At 39.8% G+C, this 10,320-nt stretch overlaps 1 long non-coding RNA gene across 1 annotated transcript in view; it reads right to left on the bottom strand.

The window, feature by feature from the left end:
- Positions 1–4,994: 4,994 nt before the first annotated feature.
- LOC109495971 overlaps positions 4,995–10,320 on the bottom strand; it is a 53,638-nt gene continuing 48,312 nt past the window's right edge. Inside the window, exons 2-3 of the long non-coding RNA XR_002151700.2 lie at positions 6,930–7,001; positions 4,995–6,811 (exon numbers count right to left, since the gene is read on the bottom strand). This is a non-coding gene — a long non-coding RNA (uncharacterized LOC109495971). The remainder of the gene's footprint in view (positions 6,812–6,929; positions 7,002–10,320) is intronic.

The raw sequence follows: 10,320 nt of genomic DNA, 5'->3' as shown, positions 1-10,320 counted from the left end.
TCAGTCGGTTAAGAATCTGATGGGCTCAGGTCATGATCTCACGGTTTGTGGGTTCAAGCCCCACGCCGGGCTGTGTGCTGACAGCTCGGAGCCTGGAGCCTGCTTCGGATTCTGTCTCCCTCTCTCTCTGCCCCACCCCTGCTTACACTCTGTCTCTGTCTCTCTCTCAAAAGTATAAACATTTAAGGGGAAAAAAAGGAGGGATGAATGCCAATTGCCCTCTCTGCAGGGTGATACCACGACATGCTTTTTCTCTCTTATTCAGGAACCACCGGTTGTACACAGAGCACCTCAGACCAGGGATCCAAAGATAGAGTCTCATCAGGGCTCCTTATTCCCCGCTGGATATGTAGGCGTGTTCTTGCTACACAGCCAACTCCAGTGGTGGAACCTTCTAGAATGTCATTGAGATTCGGTTTCATCAAGAAACAATGCTGACAATCTAGTACACACCACCCGAGACTTGCCCCAGCCTCGTGGTCACAGAGCAACGTTATTAATCGGTAGATGTCAGTCTCTGACCAGGGGTCAGTGCAATAAAGACAAAATTGTTACATCAGCAAAACATCCCTGACCTGGACTCAAGGCACTCTTCTGACAAAACAATCACTATCACTGCTTGTTTGGTGGTGATTGTCAGCCTTGCAAGAGGGTACGATCAGATAAACATCTGAAATGCGCACGTTCCAAACATTTAAAATAAGCAGTGCGGGGTTGGCATGGCTTTAAACAGCCACACCATCCAACAATAGCAATGCAGACGTTCTCACGTTTTTGTACTCACTTTACAATTATTTTCCATTTCTGAGTCATAGTTTCCTGGACCTGATGGCATACATCTGTGGAGTGATTTCACAACCATAGTGAATTTATCATAATCAAGTCTAAATTTTCGGGAGGGTTCCTCTCCAGCGGGATAGCACCCTGAGGGGACTGTGATTGATTGCCCAGCACATTCAACTGTCAACGTTAGTACCAGCCACAAATTTTGTCAGCTTCCACAATATTGCTTTTACCTGTGATTTTCGTATTGCCTCAGAGAGCAGTTTCATGTAGCATTGCGAATACAAGGTTAGAGTATTAATCAGGCTTCGTTATAGTATAATTATTTCATTGCTTTCAACAAAATCTATCTTTTTCCGTACACCGAATGTGATTTCCCTGAGGACGATAGGTCAGATACTGTGTGTCTGTTGTTCGAGCATTCCAACTTTTATGAGGATACAGACAAATTCCTTTCCTGATATTAACAGACAGTAATTCTCAATCAGAGGCATCTTACGCGGGACTCATCTATATTCACAAGAAACACTCCTGTCTTATTTAAAATGTGTTCAATATCCAAGAGTCACACCGTAGAGAAAGAATGGTTAACACCCAGTTGTGGTGCTAAAGCCTTTAGAGAGAGCTTGAATACTGCGCATTCTAAAGTGATGATGTCTTCACGTCACTCCTCATCAGGGAAATACAAATCACAGCCACACTGAGATACCACCTCACGCCAGTCAGAATGGCTAAAAATGAACAAATCCGGAGACTGCAGATGCTGGCGAGAATGTGGAGAAACGGGAACCCTCTTGCACTGTTGGTGGGAACGCAAATCGGGGCAGCCGCTCTGGAAAACAGTGTGGAGGTTCCTCACAAGATTAAAAATAGATCTACCCTATGACTCAGCAATAGCACTGCTAGGAATTTACTCAAGGGATACAGGAGTGCTGGTGCATAGGGGCACTTGTACCCCAATGTTTATAGCAGCACTTTCAACAATAGCCAAATTATGGAAAGAGCCTAAATGTCCCTCAACTGACGAATGGATAAAGAAGTTGTGGTTTATATACACAATGGAATAATACCACTTGGCAATGAGAAAGGATGAAATCCTGCCATTTGCAGCAATGTGGATGGAACTGGAAGGTATTATGTTAAGTGAAATAAGTCAGTCAGAGAAAGACAGAGATAGTGTTTTCACTCATATGTGGATCTTGAGAAACTCAACAGAAGACCATGGGGGAAGAGAAGGGGAAAAAATAGTTACAAATAGAGAGGGAGGGAGGCAAACCACACAAGACCGCTAAGTACAGAGAACAAACTGAGGGTTGATGGGGGGTGGGAGGGAGGGGAAAGTGGGTGATGGGCATTGAAGAGGGCACCTGTTGGGATGAGCACTGGGTGTTGTATGGAAGCCAATTTGACAATAAATTATATTGAAAAACAAAAACAAAAAAAACAAACCCCGAGGAAATCTTAAAAAAAAAATTAAGCGATGATGTCTTTAGACCAGGTGGCTCCTACAACTCCCGAGTGAGTGCAGAACCCAGCCACCTAGCCCCACTGCACTTGCAAGGGTGAAGGGGTGCCTAAGTGTTGGTGAGCTCCACTAGCCTCAGCCACAGGGCGATCAGAGGAGGTGAGGCTAGCCAGAAGTCACAGATAAACCCCAAACCTCGGGGGCTTTCAGCAATAAAGATGTTTTTCTTGCTCATGTTCACTGTCAGATGCAGCTCACGTGATCAGGGCCCCGGGAAGCTCCCTTCAGTCGAATAGAAAACGCTGGCTCTTTGGCGGGTCCCCGTGGTCTCTTTCACACTACCTAATGGTGCATACCAGGTTCAAGGTTAAAGGAGGCAAAACCATGAAAGTTGAACTCCTTGTGAGTTATCAGCAAATCGAAATTTATTCCTCCGATTCCTGCTTTAAGTTGTTAGGTGGAAGACGTAACTCTAGAGTTGATACCTACATAATTAAAGAAGCATAAAGAACTCCCCGTGCCTCACCACTCAATACCCCAAGTCTAGTATAGCACGAAACTGCCAGAAACATGTATTTGAAAACAAATTTCTCCCATTTGCTTTTGATTTAAAAAAAGTTTTGCAACCCTGTAATAGAAGGGCATTATAAAGAAAAAATAAAGTCATGTCAATGAAAAGCCTTTTATGTCTTATTCTACGAAGTTGGACACAGAAGAGAGAAAAGCTCAGCATTATCTTTCTTTAATTTTTTTTTCAACGTTTATTTATTTTTGGGACAGAGAGAGACAGAGCATGAACGGGGGAGGGGCAGAGAGAGAGGGAGACACAGAATCGGAAACAGGCTCCAGGCTCTGAGCCATCAGCCCAGAGCCCGACGCGGGGCTCGAACTCCCGGACCGCGAGATCGTGACCTGGCTGAAGTCGGACGCTCAACTGACTGCGCCACCCAGGCGCCCCAGCATTATCTTTCTTTATCAGATGTCGTAATTCATCACAACCACCACCAACAACCAATACTTTCCTGCATTTAAGAAAACTCTTTTAGGTGTCAGTGTCCAATCTTTTAAATATTCTGTTGTGTCTCCCTTCTTTTAAAGAGAGGTTGTGTCAACCCAAGAATACAATATCATTAAGTCAATCGTTTGATTTAAGTGAGGGTTCTTTTAGTCATTATAATAACTTAATTAAATGAATCAGTCACACTTTAATTAGCCAGCCTAATTCGGTTATCATGACAACTCAAATAATAAGAAAGAAACAAAATAATTAGAATGTGTCTATTTTTGTTGGCTATCTTTACTGGACGGGAACAATGACATAAATAGGCATTCGTTGTGATGGCTGAAAAAAAAAAAACGAAATTTATTTTAGAACGGACTGTGTATAGGTGGGACCAGTTAGCAAACAAAAGCCAAGCAAACTCAATATGGTTTGTATTGTCTCTCTCACTAGGTTTTGCTATCTACAAATCTTTTTTTTTTAACGTTTATTTATTTTTGAGACAGAGAGAGACAGAGCATGAACGGGGGAGGGTCAGAGAGAGAGGGAGACTGAGAATCTGAAACAGGCTCCAGGCTCTGAGCCATCAGCCCAGAGCCCGACGCGGGGCTCGAACTCACGGACCGTGAGATCATGACCTGAGCTAAAGTCGGCCGCTTAACTGACTGAGCCACCCAGGCGCCCCGATATCTACAAATCTTCAGAAACTATGTCTTACTTGCTGTGATATCCCTGTAGAGTCCAGAGAAGGGGTTGTCTATGGATACTGAAAAAAATTTTTGCTTGGTTGAAAAAATATAAAACACAAACGTTGAGGGAAGCAGAATGTTTTGAATTACAGTCTTTGCTTGGAAACACAAAGTAACTGGATTCCATTTTTCTTTTACCTCAGCTTAAGACCTGAGAGGGTGTGTGTTGAGAGATTCTGACTGATGTTTTCATTACGTTTACATCTAAGAGACATCACCGTTTCCCCTCCTGAAAACCAAAATACACAGAAGTGATGTCCAATATGAGCCAGGCCATGTGTTAGAAATTTTCACCGGTAGTATCTTATTTGATCGGTATACGTATGATACTAAAGTGTTGGTGTTATTCTCTTCATTTGATGAGGACTGAGTCTCAGAGAGATTAAGTAGATTTCTTGGGACTACAGAAATATTTGGCAAATCAAGGACTCAGTATGGCTTCTGGAACACCATACCCTCTAAGATACGATTCTCTTGATTTCTGAGCTCTCCAGTCCCAAACCTTTGCTTACATTGTTTTTCTGCCTGGAAGACTTTTCTCCGGGCACATCCACAGCCCTCCCGCTTCATCTTCAGTCTTGGTTTAGATGTCACAGACTCTAAGTAACCATCTTAACCCTGAAAGACGGGCAAGACCATGGCGGCAAACATGGAAGGTGCAAGTGGCTTGAGGGAGAACTAAACCTTTGCTGTTGTAAGCCACTGAAATGTTGGCGTCGTTTCATATCAAAGCGTGGCTTAACCCGTCCTGAGAAGAAAAGAGCTTAAATTCACATAATTGCAGGTCTTGGATTCAAATACAGATCTGCATGAGTCACAAATTAATGCTGTTAAGATGTATGGATATGTTGAATCACTGTGTTGTATACCTGAGACTAATGTAGCATTGTGTGTTAGCTATACTTAAATTAAAAAAAAATTTTTTTAATTAAACCTCTTAACCCTGTAATTTAAACTATGAATCCAATTAGGACATATAAATAAAACCCAGGTGATCTGCAATGAACCTTAGCGATTATATTGGTACTTTTAATATTAGTGTCAAAGAGACCAAGAGTGAAAGTTATGAAAATCAGTTAATTATCACGATACTGTTTAACTGTCAATGGACACAACTGATTCAAAACGACTTTGACATTTTCAATGTGCAAGAAGTTTACACGTTGTTTTTTTGCGTATGTGATTCTATAGGAGGCAGTTATCTACTTGTAAGACTAAATGTATATTATTACCATCAATCAGTGACATTATTTGTGTTTGCATTGAATGTTTTGGTCCCTTCTCCCCTAAATGCTCATCCTCAATCTCACTGTCAGTAGCATTTTTCAGTCAAGGAAACTCAGTAATTAGTTTTGGATCTGAAAGAGCTTTGCATTGAAATCAACTTGTGTTCAGGTTCTTACCAGTTGTTTGATATTGAGTAATTTACTCAAACACTCTGATTTTAGTCTCTTCATGTTTAAAACAGATATAACAGGATTTACTTTTCAAATTGCTATGAAGATTAAATAGATACATCAGCATAAACCTTTTGGTTCTCTGGCACCGGGTGGAGCTTAATAAATGGTATTACTTGCTATTTTAAATATCCCCATCTTAAAGCTGTGTATTTGGAACAGGTTAAATTTTCTCTCCCATTGAACAGAGGCTGACCCTCCTATTTTACTGAGTTCAAAATACATGTTACCAAATTGGTGAGGTTATAAAGATAAATGTTGCTTCCCAACGTAACCTTGACATCAATTGAGGAATTATAACAGCATGCCCTAAAATAAATTTCTGTCTTTAAATTTTGTATGGCTGCTTATTTACCCTTGATTTTTCATGTCTGAACAGTTGGAGTTTGGTTATCCAATCTGCTGAGTTTTCAAAAGCTTAAGAGAAGTCAAAACTTGGAGACAATGGCACAGCTTCAGCATGAGAAATCAGAGATATGCTCATTCATTCATTCATTCATTCCCTTATTTGGCAAAAATCCTGGCCTACTGGGGCTATAACAATGAAAATATGCTTCCCGTTCTTCAAGAATTCCTACTAGATGGAGATAATTCTATAGTTCCCTTTTTGTCTAGATATCAGAAAAGCGATACTTAAATGCAATGCTAATTGATCTAGAACAAATGGACAGCCATGAACTTTCTTCTTCCCACGGTGTATGTAAACATGTCTTCGTACATAGGCAGATACACAAATCATTTAATCATACAGAAATAAACTATTGAAAACACAGAAAAGTAGAAAAATAAATAATTAAATACATTTTTGGGTTTTGTCTTTTTGGACACGTAAATAGTAAAGATGCTATTTAATTATTAAAACCCAACTTGTAATAAACACAAAAGATTAATACGTTCATTAAATGGCCTACACAGGTGTTAGATAAATCACAAGTTTTCTAAAAGCACTCTAAGAACAGTCGATTACTTATTTGAACTTTCTTGATTTCTTTATTTTTTTAACTGATGGAGAATTGCTGGCAGGGAAAAAGAAAGGTTTCAGTTAAATGCCAGTCTATCGTGCCTTGAGGCTCTATGTGCCAGTTGGTACATTTCTTACCTTTCTCTTGACCTCAAACAACTCACGACAAGATTTTGCATCAGGAAAGGGATTGTTTTCAAAATTTAGCTCACAATCACTATTTTAGATAAGAACTGTCTTTTGAAAGAATCACTAAATATCACAACACACTTATTTTTAACGAGCTAAAATCCCCAAGCTTTGTCTTCAGGACAAAGGTCTTCAGGAGCAATTTGTCTTCAGGAGCAATTACATGCTCTGCTTCTACGCGTGATCACCGGAGTTGGGAGATAGTTCCTGAGAACAAAGTACAAATAAAAGTGGATAAATCCCTTCAACTCAGATATTAATAATCTATTGCTGCAAAATAGATTGCCACAAAAATTACCAGCTTAAAACAACATACATTTCTTACCCCACAGTTTCTGTGGATCCAGCTGCAAGCAGGCTGTCCATTCAGGGTCTGTGGCCTCATCTGAAGGCTCAACTGGAAAAGGAACCACTTCTAAGTTCATGTGGATGCAGGACAAGGACAGGTGGTTTACAAATACCTTTTTAGGCTTTCCTGACGAAGGAAATCCGTCCACTATCTCAATGCAGAGCAAAGCATAACATAGCATAGCATAGCATACTGTCCTGCCCACAATAAACCCTCAGTGTTTATAAAATAAAGACTAGAGTTCAGATTTGTACATTAACTCTAGAGGAGTGTAGGAACCATGTACAGTTTCATTTACCATGTTTATGATAGTAATTCTATTCACAAAAATATCTAGGTGGGAGGGTCCTGGGGAGCTCAGTCGGTTAAGCATCCAACTTTGGCTTAGGTCATGCTCTCATGGTTCATGGGTTCGAGCCTCACATCGGGTTCTGTGCTGACAGCTCAGAGCCTGGAGCCTGCTTCAGATTCTGTGTCTCCCTCTCTCTTTCTCTGCCCCTCCCCTGCTTGTGCACTCTTTCTCTCTCTCTCAAAAATAAATACATAAACTTAAAAAAATATCTGGGTGGTATAAAAACAGGTGATTTTCAGTTTCTTCTTCATACTTTGCTATACTACTTGAAATTTTCAGAGTGATCAAGTCATAAAAAATTATAGATGAATTGCTAAAGTTATATGTTCTTCTTTATTCAAAGACTGTGTTGGGAAGGATATACAATCTTAGACAATGGTGAAACATTTGTGGCTGGAAGAATAGTATAGTTTTAGTTTTATACAATGCATACAAGGGTACTAAGATATTATTAAACTTATTCTAAAGGGTTATAACTAATGTATACAACCATAAAATGTGTGCATAAATCTTTATAAAGCATCTGATTACAACTAATTTCATCTTTTTGTAAGTTTTTCTTTGGATTCAAATATTGCATCATAAAGAAAGAGATGAGCCCTTCTTCATCAGACAAGCAAAAGCCCCTGCAGGGCACGAGGCAGATAATCCACGAGGCAGATAACATTAGGGGAAATGAATACCCAGAAAGAGCTCGGGTTAAGAGGCAGCCAATGTTGCACCAGTTCTGTCTCAAAGGTATATTTTTCCTTGTTTTGAAGAGGCATAGTTTTCCTTCAGTTTTCCATGGATTTCCTTTTACTAAATTAATAAATCTAAACAACGTTTACCAGAAAAGGAGAAATGGCTAGGTACCTGTGCTTCCAAAAGGAACTACATGCCAACCCTCATGAAATATTCTTAATGAAAAAATCAAACTTGACTCTGATCAATCTCAAGATTCCCCCAAAAATAAAGGGAGTGAAGCACACTACACTATGGGAAGTAAATTATCCCACTCTGGTCAGGAAAAGCGAATTAGTTTTTTCAACAACAACAAAATAAAGCAGAATGTAAAAACTAAAAGACATTTAAGTGACAAGTTACCCAACTGCAATAATGTACCTTATCGAGATCCTAATTAAGCAAATTAAAAAAAAATTGCAAGACAATTAGGAAAATTTGAATACTGATAGTATATTGGATGATATTGAAGAATTCACAGTGGAATTTACAATTTCATGTATGGTAATATTATTGTGATTGTTTTCTTTTTTTTCTTCAATATATGAAATTTATTGTCAAGTTGGTTTCCATTTTTTTTTCTTCAGTAGATGAAATGTATTGTCAATGATTGTTTTCTTAAAGAGTCTTTATATTTTAAAGATCTCTGCTGAAATATTTGCATACAAAAAGGTATGTTGATGGCGGAGGGTATATATGAAACAATACTGGACCAGTGGGCAACGGCTACAGCATTTCATGGGAGTTCATTATACCACTCTTTCTCCTTTTGTTATGTTTGGCATTTTCTATAATAAAAAGGTTCCTTTTTAAAGGACATGGATGTTAAAGTATGGCTCCTTGGTGTCATTGTATTATGTCATCCCTTCGACTTTATTTCGGTTCTCTCATGGGGTTCATTTTTCTTATACATTCGTTAAGAGTTGTATTGTGTAAGGGTCCTGCCAGGGACAATTGGATCCAGGACTTGATTGTTCCCTATCAGAGTCCTAAGGTCAGCATAAGGTAGTACCTACAATGAACAGGTGCATTAGGTACAATGATGTCCTCAGCATACTTACAGGCTCCCTATCGTCAAAGTCTACACCCATTTCTTTGAGGCCATGACCCACGTTCTCCCAGAGAGACTCTGCCCTAGGACTGAATATGTTTCTTTGCATAAAGGGCGTTTCTTGCAGGCCCCCTCTCTTACCAGAGCTACTAATTACCGAAGACTGTATTTCCACTACACCAGACCAGAATTAGAGATTGGGCGGCTCAGATTGCCTCATTCAATGTTTTATTCATTCTGTGCTTGGAAGGGGATAGCCCATAACTCCTAAACGATGCTCATGCATGTTGAGCTCATCCATCACATGAGCAAACTGCAGGGGTAACAAGAGAAGGAACAAGCAGTTCCAGGTTAGAAGCAGGTACGATCCACTATGGGATCTGTTTGGTACAGTGGAATGTTACCTTGTCTGCACTTCACATGCAACTCCACCCTGGAGTTTCTCATTGTTTGGGTTCAGCTGTCTCTCTCCTTCTCTGGGCCAAGCAGGGACTATGTATGCATCATCTCTCGTGAAGCAGTGCTTAGACGAGTCCACACCCAGCAAACAGTCAGATGGGTTGACTGAAGGATTGTTTGTTTGTTTGTCTGTTTGGTAGAACTGCTCGAACTAAACTCTCTCAGTTAGGTTCATTTACCATATACCTCCGTTGGCTTATGTTCTTATCATGGAAGCCGTGGTCGTGCAGTATAAATTATGGCTCAGATGAATCTTTCTAAATTAAGAGAACGAATCTGTGAGCTATGCATCCCTAAAGCCATAACACAAAATTTTGTCTGTATGCCATAGGTCTAAGTTTTCTGAAGAGGTGATGTTTGGTGTTTACAAAGCTTTTGAAGATGATCTTAAATGATGCTGAGTTCCCGTTTTAAGTACCGAGTTGGCTTATTTATGTCGTATTGATTTGCTCTGACTACTTTGCCACTTTCCCATAGTTCACTGGTGTTCAGCCATAGCTTTCAACACTTGAGTGTTTTGTCAGATAATTAGCAGTGAACACCACTAAGATTTCTTTTCTTTCTTCAAGTTTCCTTCTTTGAAAGTGATCAACAAAGCTCCTTGGGTCTTGAAGTAAGCATTTGGAAAAACCTGAACATCTGTGGCTGGGCTTGAAGACCTGTTTTGTTTTGTTTTGTTTTGTTTTGTTTCGTTCCAGTTTCTTTCCATTCACCATCTCCTCTGATGTAACTGATCATGTGCCTGACATTCAGATAAAGAAACTAGTGGCTTATTTAGCCCC

Source organism: Felis catus, chromosome F2, assembly GCF_018350175.1.
Source record: "Felis catus isolate Fca126 chromosome F2, F.catus_Fca126_mat1.0, whole genome shotgun sequence".
NCBI classification, from domain to species: Eukaryota; Metazoa; Chordata; class Mammalia; order Carnivora; family Felidae; genus Felis; species Felis catus.
The sequence above is the reverse complement of the archived record's forward strand: the minus strand, read 5'-3'. Positions and strand labels throughout refer to the sequence as shown.